Source organism: Hemicordylus capensis, chromosome 13, assembly GCF_027244095.1.
Source record: "Hemicordylus capensis ecotype Gifberg chromosome 13, rHemCap1.1.pri, whole genome shotgun sequence".
NCBI classification, from domain to species: Eukaryota; Metazoa; Chordata; class Lepidosauria; order Squamata; family Cordylidae; genus Hemicordylus; species Hemicordylus capensis.
In genome coordinates, this window is record NC_069669.1 from 11576789 (window position 1) to 11593607 (window position 16819).

The following is a 16819-nucleotide window of genomic DNA, read 5'->3' on the forward strand; positions in this document are numbered from 1 at the left end:
TGAATTGCGTGGTGTCCCTTCCAGCATTTAAGAACATAAGAACAGCCCTGCTGGATCAAGCCCAAGGAAGCCCATCTAGTCCAACATCCTGTTTCATACAGTGGCCCACCAGAGGTCTCTGGAAGCCTACAGGCAGGAGTTGAGGGCATGCCCTCTCTCCTGCTGTTACTCCCCTGCAACTGGTACTCAGAGGCATCCTGCCTTTGAGGCTGGGGGTGGCCTTTAGCCCTCCAACTACTAGCCAATGATAGAACTCTCCTCCATGAAGTTATCCAAACCACCCAATTTAACTCCCACTTGGTGAACTAAATGTGTGTGTCCTGTCATGTGTTCATTGTCAAATCTGTTAAATGAGGGGAGGAAACCCAATGCAAAACAGTCGATGAGCAACAAACTGTAATGGAGAAAGGAATGTAGGGGTGCTAATTTCATGTCAGAACACATTATTCCAGACCCTTCCCACTCCATGGTGGATAGGATTTGACCTCAGGATTAGGGGTGTGCACGGAACCACTCTGGGAAGTTTGGTTTGAGTTCCATCACGAGTTCAAACCAAACTCAGACCAAACCACCCGGCCTGTGAACCGGTTCTAATAAACCAGCCAGTGGTTCCGTTCGTGCCTAGAACTGGGTTGAACAGGCCGACCCAGTTCTAGCAAATGGGAATCCCTAGCCATTAAGGATTCAGGTTTTACTGGTTTTGACCAATTTAGGGCAGTTTAGGATAAAATCCAAATTTTCACATCCAAATTTGCACGGGTCTAACGTTTATAGCAATGCACCCAGTGCGGCATGTTATTTTTATAATCCTAGTCAACGATAAGCATCAGCTGTTATGGCATGTCTTTCTAAGGATTAAAAGCTTTTTTTAAATATGCATCCTTCTGGAAGATTACAATAAAATGCTGGTGATCTGGGGATAATAGCCAGTGGGGTACTTTTGAAATGGTTGAACACACTGCAGAGATCCTTGGTGTGTTAAAGCGGTGGTAATCTCTTCTCCTTTCATTGGGAAGGTAGAAGCTCAGAGGGCAATTTTAAGATCTCGGCAGATGGAACTGCAAGTCTATTGATTCACAATGTTGAGTAGAATTTTTCTTTTTAAAAAACACAGGTTGAATATATTAAGGAGAAGATGGCAAGTTTGACATAAGCCTATTACTGAGGAGACTTAAAATGTTGAAGAGGCTGAGTTGATGTCAGTAGGGAGTGAGGCTGTAATGTGAAAGGGGCATTTTAGTTTGCATTGATAAAGGACTTTGGGGTTGACCTGTGTTGTGGGGGATATCGCCTTACTCAACTGACCCAATCCTGCTAAGAAAAAAATCTCACAATATAGATCTACAGACCCTAGTACAGGTGCTAAGGGACAATTAATCTCTCCATGCCAACACAGGAAGAGATGTCTTTGTACAGCTTTCCTGAAATATTTTGCTAGCTATATATATCTAAACTCATTTCCCTCCATTTAACTGCAAATGTTCTCAAATTGAACCTGGATTTTCCTTGAGCATTGGTCAGCTGTATTTATCGGTCGGTCCTTTCCCATTTATCCCCTTTCCACTTTCACTGCATGACACAGCTATGGAAAGCATGAGCTAGAGGATGGATGGAGCCACTGAACAACCATTTTAGGGTGTCTTGTGGGGCTGAGCAGTGCGGACTAACAATGTGGATTCACCAAAAGAGCCCTTTGGCTTTGGAAGATCCTCCCAGAAGAGCTTCACCATGCCTGCACACTCCATGTTTTTGTTTTTTTAAAACACATATTTATAAAGAGAGGACTGTTTTTCTCTCAGTGCCAGCCATTTCCAGCGGGCCGGCCTGCCGCTGCACCACCACCGCCGGGCCTGCCGCCGCCTCGCCTCCGCAGCTGGGGCCGAGTACTGATTCTGCAGCCTGCCGCTAGCCTCCGCAGCTGCCACTTGCCTCCCAGTCCCAGCAGGCCGGCCCGCCGCCACCATTGGCCTGCGCCCCAGCCAATCAGCTGGCTTGTCAGGACACATGTTCCATGGCACACCCAGGAGAAATAAATATATAGATAACCAGCACTTTCTATTTTGATTGGAAGGTTTTCCCTCCTACCTAGTTTGCACACACACATTCAAAAATTGGGAGTGGGCATCTTTCCTGCCCAGTTTTTGATGGTGTGCATGACCTTTCTGATTTCTAAGCAGTGCAACATCAACAGCCAGGATGTCGCATCTGTTCTCATATGAGTATTTGGGTTGACTAAGGAAGGTTTTTTCCTTCTTGTACCGGATAATAGCTTGTGTCTGTGTGGTAGCTTTTGAGACATTTGTCCTTTACTGGGACCTGGTGAGACTTGCCCCGAATGTATTTGGCTGTCTCCCCTCAGTTGCATTAGTTTGCACAATGGCAAACCCAAGCCGTTATAGTCCGGTACGCAACCAGCGTGTGGGACTAATATGTTAACATCTGTTCCGTACAGCAGACATACAATGACCTTGGTGTATCATCATTAATTTTGTCTCCAAACAAACCAGCCAGAACTATTGCTAGTAGAAACAATTTGAGAAACATCAGCACATAGTCAAACTTATTTAGTCTGTGACATTGATAGAAGGGTTGTTACCATTCGAACAGAAATTCATCAAGGCAGCAGAGGAGAGACACTCGCCTTGACTGAACATGCAGAAGCAATTGATGTGATGGAAATGTCTCCTCCTCCTCCTCCTCCTCCTCCTATCACTGCCATCCGTTCTTGAACACAGAATGGATCATGTACCCCAGCTAACTTGGCAAAGAGGCACCTTTTAACGTGGCGATTCTCTTTATTTAGCAGGGGGAGAGTAACTGGCCCTATCCACCCCCAGCACAGGACCTCAGTGTCTGTTGCTGGTTTCTGTCTTGTGTTTCTTTTTAGACTGTGAGCCCTTTGGGGACAGGGAGCCATCTTATTTATTTATTATTTCTCTGTGTAAACTGCCCTGAGCCATTTTTGGAAGGGCGGTATAGAAATCGAATAAATAAATAAATGGAGCCTGTTGGAAAACCCTGGGTAGATCAATGCAATCTGAACACATCCAAGCACTGACAAAGATATTTGTCTTCATCCCAGTGTGTTACAGTTTTGGACCATACATTCTTGCATCAGTACAAAGGCAGCAGCCCTTCCTGTAGAAATGTTCAGTGTGATTCTGGACCAGCCTATAACCAAGAATTGCATGGTACACTTGGAAGATGGCTCCTTCCTTCCTTCCTTCCTTCCCCTCCCCTCCCCTCCCTCTCTTTCTGTCCCTCCCTCCCTCCCTTTCTTTCTTTGAATGACCAAACTAGACTTCTGGAGAATACGCCCCTGAAATTTTCTCCAAAATTTCTCAAAGGGAGAAAATGGGAGGTGGGGGGAGGGAATTCTGAGAAATTTCTTCTGAACTTTCCAATATTATCTGAAATTCTCATGAAGGTCTTTTCTCACCATCACTAGAAAATGGGCTAAGGGAGCCTAGCCTGCTTTCTAGTGAGCTCGGGCAAGCCCGGTGGTTCCATGGCGGCTAGCCCACCTCATTCCTCCTCCCCCTTAAATGAGGTTAAATGAGCAAGTGCTCTGTTAACCTTTGGTTTTTTTAATCATGTGCTGCTGCAGCTCGTGGCGACACATGAGTAGACCCCCAACTGGGAGGCAACAAGAAGCCTCCTGGCCTCTGGGGTGGCCCCAGAATGAACCTTCCAGGTGCTGGGTGGCCCCCGATCCCCGCAGCCCCCACTGGCTCCGTGATGGAGCCAGTAGTCATGTGGGCTGCATGACTGGTTGTCTGTGGGGCGAGCAGGCTAAGCCCGGTCTCCCTGCCGAACCCTCAGAAAACAGGATGGGCTCCATTTTCATCCTACCCCAGTTTGAACCTGGGTAGAGGATCTGGGTTACCCCGGTTTGGAACTTCTGGGTTGGGAGGATTCCCACTGCCCCAGACAATCACACAGATTCTTGGGTTAACCCTCTCTTACCCTGGAATCTGTGGTTGTGAGCACATTTCTCCCTTGCCATTGTAGCAAGCATGCTAAGCAGAGTTTGCCTTGATTTGCATTTGGATGGGTGACTACATGTGAGCACTGCTGGCTGCAAGATATTCACCTTAGGGGATTGGGGCTATATCTCAGTGGTATAGAGTAGCTGCTTGCACGCAGAAGGTCCCAGGTTCAATCCCTGGCAGGTAGGAGTGGGAAAGACTCCTGTCTGAAGCCTTGGAGAGGCACTGCCAGTCAGTGTAAACAATACTGAGCTAAATGGACCAATGGTCAGACTCAGTAGAAGGCAGCTTCCTACGTTGGTATGTAACACTTTATCTCCTGGGATCTATGTAGCTTATTTCATTGATGTATTTAGATGTGCTTTTAAAACTCATTTCTTCACACTGGCATCCTCAAGCTGATCTCCCTCCTCTACTTCCGCCCCCCATTACTTTCCCTTTTGTAGCTAGTTTTTTTTTTTAGCTTGTAATCCTGAGAATGAATGAATATATCTATCTATCTATCTTTATCTATCTATCTATCTATCTATCTATCTATCTATCTATCTATCTATATCTCTATCTCTATCTATCTTTCTATCTATACACACATATATACATATATACATATATACACACACTTGCTTTCTTGTTTGGGTAGGACTTTTAGTTTGGGCTTAATTTGAAGAGTGTTTCCTCTTTACCCCACCCTTCTTAGGAGCTCATGGCAGTGTGCATCATCTTCTCCCTTATTTCAACTTCACAACAACCCTAAAGGGTAGGACAGTTAGGTTGGGAGAGACTGGGGCTATTCCCACAATCAGGCGAAATTGAGCTAGCCCGATTTCACCTGATCGTGGGAGCCACTGGGCTCACAGGCAAGGCCGGTGACTTCCTGGCAGTTAACTAAATTAGTCCTCCCCTTAAACTGGGTTTGCAGACCGAGTGCTCCACAAACCCGTTTTTTAAAATTGTGAGTAGCCGTGGCACGGCTCCACACCACAGCTACTCATGAGTAGATCCCTGGCCGGGAGGCTTAAAAACAGCCTACTGGCTCGGGGGTCTCTACAGTATGCCCTGCGCGCTCACGTGGGGCATACTAGAGCTTCCGGGGTCCACGCGGCCCCCAATCCTCCCAGTCCCCGCCAGCTCCGTCATGGAGCCAGCAGTTGTGAGGGCGGCATTCCCCACTCACCCTCCCCAGGCGGGTCTCTTGGATCATGAAACCCGCCTCACTGACTGGCCCATGGCCACCGAGCAAGCATCATGGTGGAGTGGGGTATTGCGGATTCTGGTCCTTAGTTCTAGTCCAACACGCTCACATTAAAATATCACTCTAATCATGACATAGTAGAGCAATGTTCTGGGCATAGTCCTTAGTCCCTGCAGGTTTAGAAATAAATCAGTACGGGTAGAGCACCACCAGAACTGCAATGGCCAGTCCAGGCACGATTGCCTTCTTTCCTAGCAACCTGATAGCCAGAAGCAATGGAGGGGCTGGAGAGATCGGGGCGGAGGGAAGCACTCGCAAATTCATTAAGTTCCTCTCCAAGTCTCCGAGAGGTGGGCTTCCTTCGAATCGTGAGCTACAGTTCATTCTTAATGGAGTCCCTGTGTGCCAAGTTCAGCTGACTGTTTGACCTCCCCTTTTTAGGAGTGTGGTGATGTGTGAAAGCCTTGCTGTCAGACAGAAGTGATAGTGATGCAATTTTCGGGGCTAATGATTCGGCTGACCTCATGTCCTCTTCCAGCTGCTTTCTATTACTGTTGCTTAACTGGGACGTTGGAGGCTCAAGGGACTGGCTTTATATAATGAACTCACTGTGCAATTATGGGCAGCTCCAGCAGGCATCTAGAACTAAATCTATCTCCTCCTCGATGCATCCTACATCTGTTTTTAATAGACGGCTGACACAATGTGGGCATTCCAAACTACCCCGATACATGCCCTGGTAATTCTTTGATTGGACTCTACTTGGAATGCACTCTGTGTAGGCCTGCCTTTGAAGAATGTTCAGAAAGTTTAGTTGGTCCAAAATGTGGCAGCCAGGTGATTAACTGGGGCACATAAATACCATACATATAATATATGTACATATAATATGGTACATATTATATAGGACGTATAAGTCTTATACGTTATGAACCCCACCGCCCGTTGAGATCATCAGGAGAGGTCCATCTGCATTTGCCACCAGCTTGTCTGGTGGCTACTCAGGGATGAGCTTTCTCCGTTGCTGCCCCGAGGCTTTGGAATGCGCTCCCTAGTGAAATAAGAGCCTCCCCATCTCTGACAACTTTTAAAAAGTCTTTAAAGATGCATCTGTTCACCCAGGTTTTTAACTGATATTGTTTTGATTGTTTTAATGTTATTTTTTTAGAATATTGTTTTAAAAATTTAAATTGTGTTTTATATTTCTTGCTTTTAAATTTTTTGGTTTTGTTTTTAATTAATGTTTTACTTTTTAATCTTGTTGTAAACCGCCGAGAGACATAAGCTTTGGGCAGTATAAAAATATGTTAAATAAATAATAAATAATAATAATACAATACAGTACAACACAACACAATACAATATTATATAGTATATAGTATATAGTATATAGTATATAGTATATAATATTATAAAACTAGCTGGGTCAGGCGCAGAGCACCTCTAGTTTGTCACCTGTCGCCACGCACCCCCTGCTGCCGCCTCCTCATTCCCCCATCGCCGCCGTTTTCTTGGCACCATCCCCGCCACTTGCTGGCAGGCCAGCCGCTGCTGCCATTTTTTCCCCTCCCACCCATCCCGTGGCTCGCCTATCCGGCAGCTCTCCAAACTCTCACAAGAGCTGCCATGCATGGGATTAGCCACAGGTATGCCTTAGAGAATTAAATATATAGATAATATTATAACACCAGTACAGATATGATATGCATTGGTATTATACACACACACACAAACATGAGTACATATACCAGTTCATTTAATACCAGTTCTTAAATATAAGACATATAATACCAGTACATATAATACCTATATTATATAATACCAGTTCATATAATACCAGTATATAAAATACATATATGTACATATAATGCCCATTCTTAAAGATCTGAATGAATGGAGTCCAAAATGGTGCCTGACTCTGCTCACACACAGCAGCCTTTTGCCTGTTCAGCACCACCACAGAAATGGCCGCTACATGTGCAGAGAGGCCAGAAGACCACCATTTTGGAGTTCAAAACAGTGCTCAGAACCGTCCAACGGAATGGGGTCATTCTGTCGGAACAACTGGCTTGACCAGTTGTGCTAATGGAACGTTCCACGGATCTTGCATTCTGTTCCGAGCTTGGAATGAAACACAAGATCCGTTTTATGCAAATCCCTAGTAAAGACCTTTCTGTTCACTCGGACTTTTAAAAATGGATTTTTAAAAAAGTTTTTAAAATGTGTATTGTGTTGTTTATTTTGTGTTATTGTTTGTCTGCTTTTATGTTTTTATTGGATTTTTTGTTTGTTTTACTGTTGTGGTGCTGTGAGACACCCAGAGAACCATTTGTTATGGAGTGACTAATAAAGAAAGTTATTTTTTAAATATTATTATTATTTATCAGCCACTCCATAACAAATGGTTCTCTGGGTGATGATGATGATCATTGTTGTTGTTGTTATTGTTGTTGTTGTTTACACTGTCAGACAGGTATTATTGACTGGTTTGTTTTAACCAGACATAGTGTCCTTCCCAAGGACCTGGGATGGCTGAAATTTATTATCAATATTGTTGTTATTATTATCGTTATCATCGCAAAATATAGGCTGTTCCCAGTAAAGTTGCATTATTATTATTTATTTACACAGTCAGACAAGTGTTATTGACTGGTTTGTTTTATCCAGACATCAAGTCCTTCCCAAAGACCTGGGATGGCCGAATTTTATTATCAATGTTGTTGCTGTTGCATTATTATTATTATTATTATTATTATTATTATTATTATTATTATTATTTTCCCATCCTACCTCTTTGCTGCCTCTTTCCTCCCATACTGTGTTTTTCTCTGCACAGTTTATCTCTCCAGGGTGGGCCAGTGCCCATGCCCCATAGCTCAGTCGCAGCCATCAAAAAACACCAGAAGGAGAGAACCTGTGAGCCATGGGTGGCCAGCTGTATCGGCAGCTGCTTCTCCTTCCCACCAGCATGGCTATTTCAAGGGCCCCATATGGTCAGCAATGAGCCTCTGCTGAGACATGGGCTCCAGCAGATGCTCTCATTGACAGCTGCCCATGAAAGGCCTGGGAGGACGGATCCATTTCACTGCTTCGCCTTTCTTTCACTCTTCAGCAATTCCTTGCTGACTCTCTCGCTCTAGACAGAAGCTTAGCTCCAAAGAGGAGGGAATCAGCCTGGTTAGAGAGCAGAGAGAGGAACTTGTGGAAGCCAAAGAGTGGGATTCAATCAGCCTCCTTACTTGGCTGAGAATCCGTCTTACTGAGATATTCGGCTAGCAGGGATCTGTTTCCACAACCCTGAGATCTCTCAGCCAAACAAGGGCGGCTGGCAAGAATGCCTCCTCCAAGCAACATATTGAAAGGGTCGTGATGGGTGCTCCAAAATAATTGGCAGAAACTGAAAGTGTGCTAACAGGAAGCATTCTGCAAACTGTTGTCTGGTTTTGCATAAATTATGTTCTGCCTCTAGTCTCTAAGATGTTCCTCCCCTCCTGTTAAAAATGAAGATGCCTCTTTGCCCAGTTAGTTGGGGTTGACTGCTAGGAGCTTTTTTTTGCTGGTGATTTTTGAGCTGTTAAATGTGATGGAAAAGAAATACCCTTTGAATGTAATTTCTTTTAAAAATAGCATCATTGTATTAGCCACCTGGGAGCTCTTGGGGCTCAAGATTACCACCTTGGGGAGAGATTGGAGGGAGGACATTCACAGGAGGAAGGTGCTCACTCCGGAAGTGGGTGGCACCAGGGACAAGCAGGGGGGACCATTTAGGAGCTATCTGGCAGCATTTGGTCTGGACTGAGGGATGGATGGTTGGATGGACATTCTCATGAAAGGTTGGTGTCCTTACACAGACTGTAGAAAGTGTGCTGGGCTATTTAATTCAGCTACTGGCAGTGCAGAGAAAGAGGTTTCAGGTGGGAGACTTTCCCAGCCTGACCTGGAGATGCTGCCAGGAATTGAACCTGGGAGCTTCATCATGAGAAGTAGATCCCCTACCTGAATTTCATTCATAGGAACATAGGAAGCTGCCTTATATCAAGTAAGACCATTGGTCCATCTAGCTCAGTATTGTCTACACCAGGGCTTCTCAGCTTCGGCCCTCCTACAGATGTTGGCCTACAACTCTCGTAATCCCTGGCTATTGGCCACTGTGGATGGGGATGATGATGGGACTTATAGTCCCAAAACAGTTTGGGAGACTAAGTTGAGCTGGCTTGGTCTATGCAGACTGGCAGCGGCGCCAGCTTCTCCAAGGTTGCAGGCAAGAGTCTCTCTCAAGCCTATCTTGGAGATGCAGAAGGCCAATTCTACTAGGAACATAGGGAGCTGCCTTCTACCGAGTCAGACCATTAGTCCATCTAGCTCAGTATTGTCTATACAGACTGGGAGCAGCTTCCCCAAGGTTGCAGGCAGGAGTCTCTCCCAGCCCTATCTTGGAGATGCTGCCAGGGAGGAAACTTGGGACTTTCTACATGCAAGCATGCAGAGGCTCTTCCCAGAGTGGCCTCACCCCATCAGGGGAATATTTTACAGTGCTCAGATGTAGTCTCCCATTCAACTGCAACTAGGGTGGACCCTGCTTAGCAAAGGGGACAAATCATGCATGCATGCCAGAGCTCCCAGAGAGGAGTATAGCAGAGGAGGGCTGGCTGAGTGGATAGCCTTCCCCCTGAAGTACCTCCCTGCCCTCGTCTGGGGCTCAAGGGGGTCTGAAGTTAGAGAAGGGATGGTGTGCGCAGCCAAAGGCCATTGCAGCTGAGGATTCTGGGAGTTGTAGTCAACAACATCTGGGAATGCCTGTTACAGGGAACACAGATGCTGAGCATCACAAGCCCCTGAAATTTGCTTCCGGGCATGTTTCGCCCACATCTGTCGCCAGCTATGATCTATGCTGATTTAAGAAACTTCTCCTATCTGTCATTGAGCAAGCATCTTCTGCTCACTCTAGGATCATCTGGTGGCCAGCAGTGCTCAGGAGCCAGCAAACCAGCTGATATTAAAAGATGGGCATCACACTTTCAGTACACCACTTTTAATAATTTTGACACTGTTTTAATGGAAATAGATGCTAAGAAGCCAAAGAACCAAGCCCGTAGCTTTGAAAGAGCACTTTGAGCTCAGATGTTTGTTAAGAAGGGGGAGAGATGGATGGCCTGTCTGGTGCTGTCGTTAATCAATATGCGGACATGACAGTGGATCAGGCAACCTAGCTACATGAATCAACATTTCGGATCCAGTCTTGGCTTCCTGATAGGCAGCTTTCCCTGGGACCAGATGAGCAAGCAGTCTGAGGCCATTTTCCCCTCTTCTGGAGCTGATGGAGGTGAAACCTGACCTCATTTGCACTCCCCTGTTATTGACTCAGAAATGCCAGAACAAATTCCAAGGAGAAGCAGTCATCAAAGGCAGAATAATTAACTGTGGTTCAATTGGTTGATCAGAAAGTTGTCTCTGAGACAGTCTGATAGGAAACTGACAGGGGAACATTTTCATGGCGGTGTTGGGGGGGGGGGATAGATTGCTCCAGCATAATTATAGCTGGCAACTGCATTTGTACTCAGGCCCGCCTAGGTAATTTTGGCACCTGGACTGCCCCAGCTGTGAGGCCTTCCCTGCTGCGAGCCCCCCAAAATACCCATGGGGTGGGGCTCTGCCGTCACTGTCCCACCGTGCCGAACTGCTGATCTTTTCCATAATTTTCGCTGCCATGTGCAGAGCTGGGGTGGGGTGGGGTGGGGCAGGGGGCGAGCTGAGCAGGCTTCCTCCCCCACCCCATGGCAGTGGGGAGGTGGAGCAGCAATGTCGCTAAGCAGGATCCACCCTGGTTTGCATTTGAATGGGAGACTACAAGTGTGAGCACTGTAAGAACATAAGAACAGCCCTGTAGGATCAGGCCCAAGGAAGCCTATCTAGTCCAGCATCTTGTTTCACACAGTGACCCACCAGATGCCTCTGGTGCCACCAGATGCCCACAAGCAATAGGTGAGGGCATGCCGTCTCTCCTGCTGCTGTTGCTCCCCTGCAACTGGTATTTAGAGGCATCTTGCCTCTGAGGCTGGAGGTGACCTATAGCCACCAGACTAGTAGCCACTGATAGACCAGTCCTCCATGAATTTGTCTATGTCTTTTTAAAGCCATCCAAGCTAGTGGCCATCATCACATCCCATGGCAGAGAATTCCATAGATTCAGCATGCGCTGTGTAAAAAAGTACTTCCTTTTGTTGGTCCTAAATTTCCCAACCTTCAGTTTCAGGGGATGACCCCTGGTTCTAGTGCTGTGAGAGAGGGAGAAAAATGTCTCTCTGTCCGCTCTCTCTACTCCATGCATAATTTTATAGACCTCTATCATGTCTCCCTGAATATCACTGTAAGTTATTCCCCTTAGGGGATGGGGCTGCTCTGGGAAGAGCATTTGCATGCAGAAGATTCCAGATAGATGTCAGGAGATAACATTTTTACCCAAGCCACAGTAAAGGGGAAAAAATGTGAACTCCATTTTGTCTGATATAGGCTTCCATATTTTTGATCAAAATTATCTTCGATATCCTCCAAAATGGCTGATATCAGACCATTTCAGGTTTCCAAAATGTGATATCCAAAAATGCACAGGCCTACTTCCTAGTGATAAATCTATCTTTATTAACTTTTGAGCAGGATGTTAAAGTAGTAGGTCTCCAATGTCCCTTCTAATCCTACAATTCTATGATTCCATGAATAGCATTAATGTACCTATTAATTAGAAGCACCATGCCCACCTTTACTTAAATCCTCTGGTGTGCTCCACAGTTACTGAGGAACCCCCAAATGCCTAGAGGGCTAAATGAAACATCTGTTGGGGGTGGGGATTCACATTGCAGCTGATAACTATATTTTCTATTCTATTATTTTTCCATCATAGCTAGTCAAGTGGGTAAGGAAGCAACGTCTAGGAAGCTGGGGAAACATCCTCCTTTGCTTTCATATACTTGCTTTCATGTACTCCACAGGCATTGATGGGTGAATTCCCCACAGTAGGATTCAGAATTGGCTTAGTATTTATGAGCTCTCTCTCCAAAGAAGCACAATTGTTTTCTGAGAGAAGCTTCTCCAAACTTGTAATGGTGCAGTGTTCTTAATTTTGCTTTCATCGTTTTCAATATTGTCAAAAGGTTCTGGGATTGTACAGTTTCCCGCAGACTGAAGAATTAGCCTTGGGAGCTTCTACATAGCACAGCTCTCTCTGAGATCTGATTAAGCATCCAGGACATGAATGAGAAATAGATGGAGATGCTGAAGGGCAAATGAAAAATCAAAATTGCCCCAGTGCAGAGTCTCATTAATATTCCAAGTGAGAGAAGACATAGGAACATAGGAAACTTCCACATACTGAATCAGACCCTTGGTCCATCTAATTCAGTATTGTCTACACAGACTGGCAGCAGCTTCTCCAAGCTAACAGGCAGAAATCTCTCTCAGCCCTATCTTGGAGATGTTGCCAGGGAGGGAACTTGGAACCTTCTGCATGCAAGCATGCAGGTAATCTTTCTAGAGTAGCCGCATCCCCTAAAGGGAATATTTTACAGTGCTCCCATTTAGTCTCCCATTCAAATGCAAACCATGGCAGATCCCACTTAGCAAAGGGGACAATTTATGCATCCTACCACAAGACCAGCCCACCTTCTGGGGAAAATCATGCTCAGTTCATAATACTTCTGAGCACTATGAGCTGAACATAAGAACATAAGAACAGCCCTGCTGGATCAGACCCAAGGCCCATCTAGCCCAGCATCCTGTTTCGCACAGTGGCCCACCAGATGCCGCTGGAAGCCACAGGCAGGAGTTGAGGGCATGCCCTCCCTCCTGCTGTTGCTCCCCTGCAACTGGTACTCAGAGGCATCCTGCCTTTGAGGCTGGAGGTGGCCTATAGCCCTCCGACTAGTAGCAGTTGATAGATCTCTCCTCCATGAAGTTATCCAAACCCCTCTTAAAGCCATCCAGGTTGTTGGCTCTCACCACATCTTGTGGCAGAGAATTCCACAAGTTGATTATGCGTTGTGTGAAAAAATACTTCCGTTTGCTGGATGATTAGTATGTTAGTAACGTCATTGCCATTCTTTGTACTCTGAACGTAACTCTCTATAGGCGTAAGAGTGAAGAGTGCCTCCAAAATATGTCCAATTCGAGGCTATTTTGGGGACTCTGAACTAACTAGTTTCAAGCACTGCTGCTCTTTGTGGCCGATGATTTCTGCTAGCCACCATTAGTTTTTTCCGAGAATGTGCCAAGGAGTGAAAGACATCACAACATCATGTTGTCCAAACAGTTTGCATGGAAGAATAAATAAACAATAAATAGCATGGTTGCCTGTCCCAAACAGGCTCACAGTCTTTAAAAAAACACAACATGTGCTGGGGTTGGATTGGGAGAGCTGATCTCCTCCTACTAAATACCGGAGGCTATTCATATTTGTGGAGTTTCCATTCTTGTCTATAGTCATGAACTAGGGATGTGCGTATCGATTCGGGTACAAAACAATTTGTACCCGAATCTACCTGTTTGGGGAGATTTGTGGACAAAACAAATCGCCCCTGTGCTAGCTGACCAGATTCAGACCCAAAACAAATCAGGGGTGGTTCGGTTTGGGTACAAATTGAATTGAACAAATCAATTTGTGCACATCCCTATCATGAACATGGAAAGAGTGAATAATGGAACCTTAACTCTATGGGAATCTGGGGGTTAGATTCCTGAGAAGAGAGAGAGAGAGAGAGAGAGAGAGAGAGAGAGAGAGAGAGAGAGAGAGAGAGGTAGGTGTGTGTGTGTGTGTGTGTGTGTGTGTGTGTGTAGATGTGGATATCAATATCGATATCAATGCCCCTTAATCACAAAAAATGCAGTGCAGCACAGTACTTTTCTGCCAATTTTCACAGGCTTAAAAGCAAACAAATATATTTCACATAATGGCTCTTTGCTGCATCTGGACTGGAAATGCCACTGGAAGTGACACCAGAAGTCACTTCCATTGGCCCAGGAACTTTGTATAGGCAAACATTGTCTATTTTTAGTACAGTGGATTAATAAACTGGGTCTCTAAGATGTACTCACAGATAGGAACCAAGATCTGCGAACCCACAAACCTGAATCACAAACCCGAATCATTCCTAAATTTAGCTCCGGATTTAAAGTGCTGCCTACTTTTCGTATACTGGCAGCAGCAACACCTTTTAAACAACATCTACTTCGATTTCGCGAACCAAGCAAGGTAGGCATATAAAGAAATTTGCAATCCAAACTTTGCATTCTGAGGAGGACAGGAAAGGAATGCCACTCTTGGAGCTTTGATTCCTCTTGAGGACGTTGTCAGCATTCTCAAATGAGAGGGAGAATGTCAGGGATGCAGGAAGTGACTTGGGAAGTAAGAAAACTGAATGCGTCATGCAAATCAGAGGAGAGAAAACCAACCAACCAAAAAAAAAAAAAGACGACTGAGAATGGGGGAGTTTGCAAAGGTAATACAGCAGGCGTGTAGAGAGAGATCAAAGAGCTTTGGGAGACAGATTGTCTCCGGTGTACAATCTTACTTTTCATCTGGCTCCAGCAGATTGTTCCTCAGGTGTCACAATAGCGACACTGCGTCTCAGAAACCAGCAGACGTTGCCAAAGGAGATGAGAGAGAGAATGTACTGCACAATGGCAATCTGAGGGAAAGAATAGTTGTAATTAAAAATAGATATACTCACAGAGATGTTTGCATGGATGGATCAAGGTGGCAATATGTATCCCTCCACATTTTTATAATGGCCGAATACTGTCTGATCCCTCTACCAGGCATGTGACATGGAGGATCGGTGCCACTTTGTATCATTCGGTCACTTTCTTCCAATGCTCTGTCACATGCCAGCATGACCACGAGACAGAGCTCAGGCTGTGGTGTATGCCTTTGAGATTTCCAGTGGCTCCTATGGAAGATATTGCTATTTCCAATGATAGCAGTTCATCCTGGGCAAAAACAACAACTCATTTAAGTCATGGGGACTAGGGATGTGTGAATGGGCTCGACGGTGAGCCGATTCAACATTGAACAGGCCCGGTTTGAGGGCTCAACGTCGAGCTGAACTGGGCACGGTTCAGTTTGACTTGAGGTTGAGCGGAACCCCCCAGGCCAGTTAGAGCATCGTTCGGGGTGCTAGTGATGTTAATTTGGGGAGAGGGCTTCAGCAGCCTTGGGGGGTACTGCTGTGGCCGCCGCCAGCCTTCCCGCAAGTCTCGTTGGGTTGGGCTGTTTTGGGCCCATTTCAGGCCTCTCTGAGCATGTGGTCCCATTTTGGAGGCCGCAATGCATGTGCACAGGCAGGATTGGGGGGGCGCAGGGGGACACTTTTGAACTTTGGTGCTGGACTGCTATCAGCCATCTTTATAATAGAGCCAAGGGGAAGGAGAGGCCAGGCAGTGTGGAGCTTGCACAGTGTATTGTGGGATGCCTGGTGACCCCAGTTTGCGGCAAGGTAGGCAGGATCCTGCTTCACCCCCCACCCCAGCCCCTCTCTTTGTGGTCATGTTGTGGACCTCATAATGTTGCAATTTTGGCAAAATCAAACCCTCAAGAGGAGTCTTTGCAATGGGTTGGTCTACATCAGGCCTGCTCAACTTAAGCCCACCCCCCCCCCCAGCTGTTTTTGGACTACAACTCCCATAATCCCCAGCCACAGTGGCCAATAGCCAGGGATTATGGGAACTGAAGGCCAACATCTCCAAGAGGGCCAAAGTTGAGCAGCCCTGGTCTACCTGTTCCAGCGGAAGTTTTATACTTTTCAAAGCCTACAAAATAGACTTTTGCTTTGTTCAGCAATTGCACCTTCCCTTCTTTGAAAGGGAAACATGAACTTACTTTTAGGCTGGATGTTTCCACTTCCTCCTTAGATTAGAAGATAAATGGTTCCCTCCGTGGCAACCCTACTGTCTTGACTACGTGGTGTATGGCCCTCTAGCCATAACAAACCACTGATCTATGTCTGTTAGTTTAAAAGGCAATTAATCCAATTACTTGCTTGTCAGATCAATACTAATGCCATTCCGCCTCCCCCCCCCCTATAATTTGTGGGCTTTGACCGTGTTGGCTGCAAAGAAGTTGAAGTAGGAGATATTTGTTTGAGTGGGCTGCCTTGATAAATCTGTGTGATCGTGAACATAAAGCCGCCTTCGGGTGGTGGCGATTACTTGGGCCCTGGAGTATGGCGTGAAGATTTTCTACTCTTCTCTCCCCCCCCCCCCGCTTTGAAATTTTGTTTTATCAGGTTACTTGGATTTGGTTCACACACACACTGTTTTGGAATAGCTTTCTAATCCTCTTCTGTTTAGACTTCCTAATCCTCAGCATTTCTGTGATGTAGCCATTGTGATAGAGGCATTACTGCATAAGTTTTCACATAATAATCAGGGCTGCGTGTCAGCTACGATTCTGCGGGACAGCCGGGGTGGGGGGGCGGAATAGAGCACAGTATGTGGTCGTGGGTGGGGAATTCAGTTTTCTGAGTGGCTCAGCTATCGTTTATTTTTTATTTTTTAAGCAAGTTGCTAGCCTTTTTGAATGTGTAGATATAGAAACATAAGAAGCTGCCATATGTTGAGTCAGACCCTTGGTCCATCTAGCTCAGTATTG

General features: G+C 45.8%; 1 protein-coding gene and 1 long non-coding RNA gene across 13 annotated transcripts in view; one reads left to right on the forward strand and one right to left on the reverse strand.

Moving 5' to 3' along the window:
* The window catches only part of LOC128336432 (uncharacterized), a 38568-nt gene extending 23767 nt beyond the window's left edge, over positions 1-14801 (reverse strand). Inside the window, exon 1 of the long non-coding RNA XR_008311970.1 lies at positions 14742-14801. This is a non-coding gene — a long non-coding RNA (uncharacterized LOC128336432). The remainder of the gene's footprint in view (positions 1-14741) is intronic.
* RBFOX1 (RNA binding fox-1 homolog 1) overlaps positions 1-16819 on the forward strand; it is a 1664339-nt gene that overhangs the window by 393952 nt on the left and 1253568 nt on the right. The window lies entirely within an intron of this gene.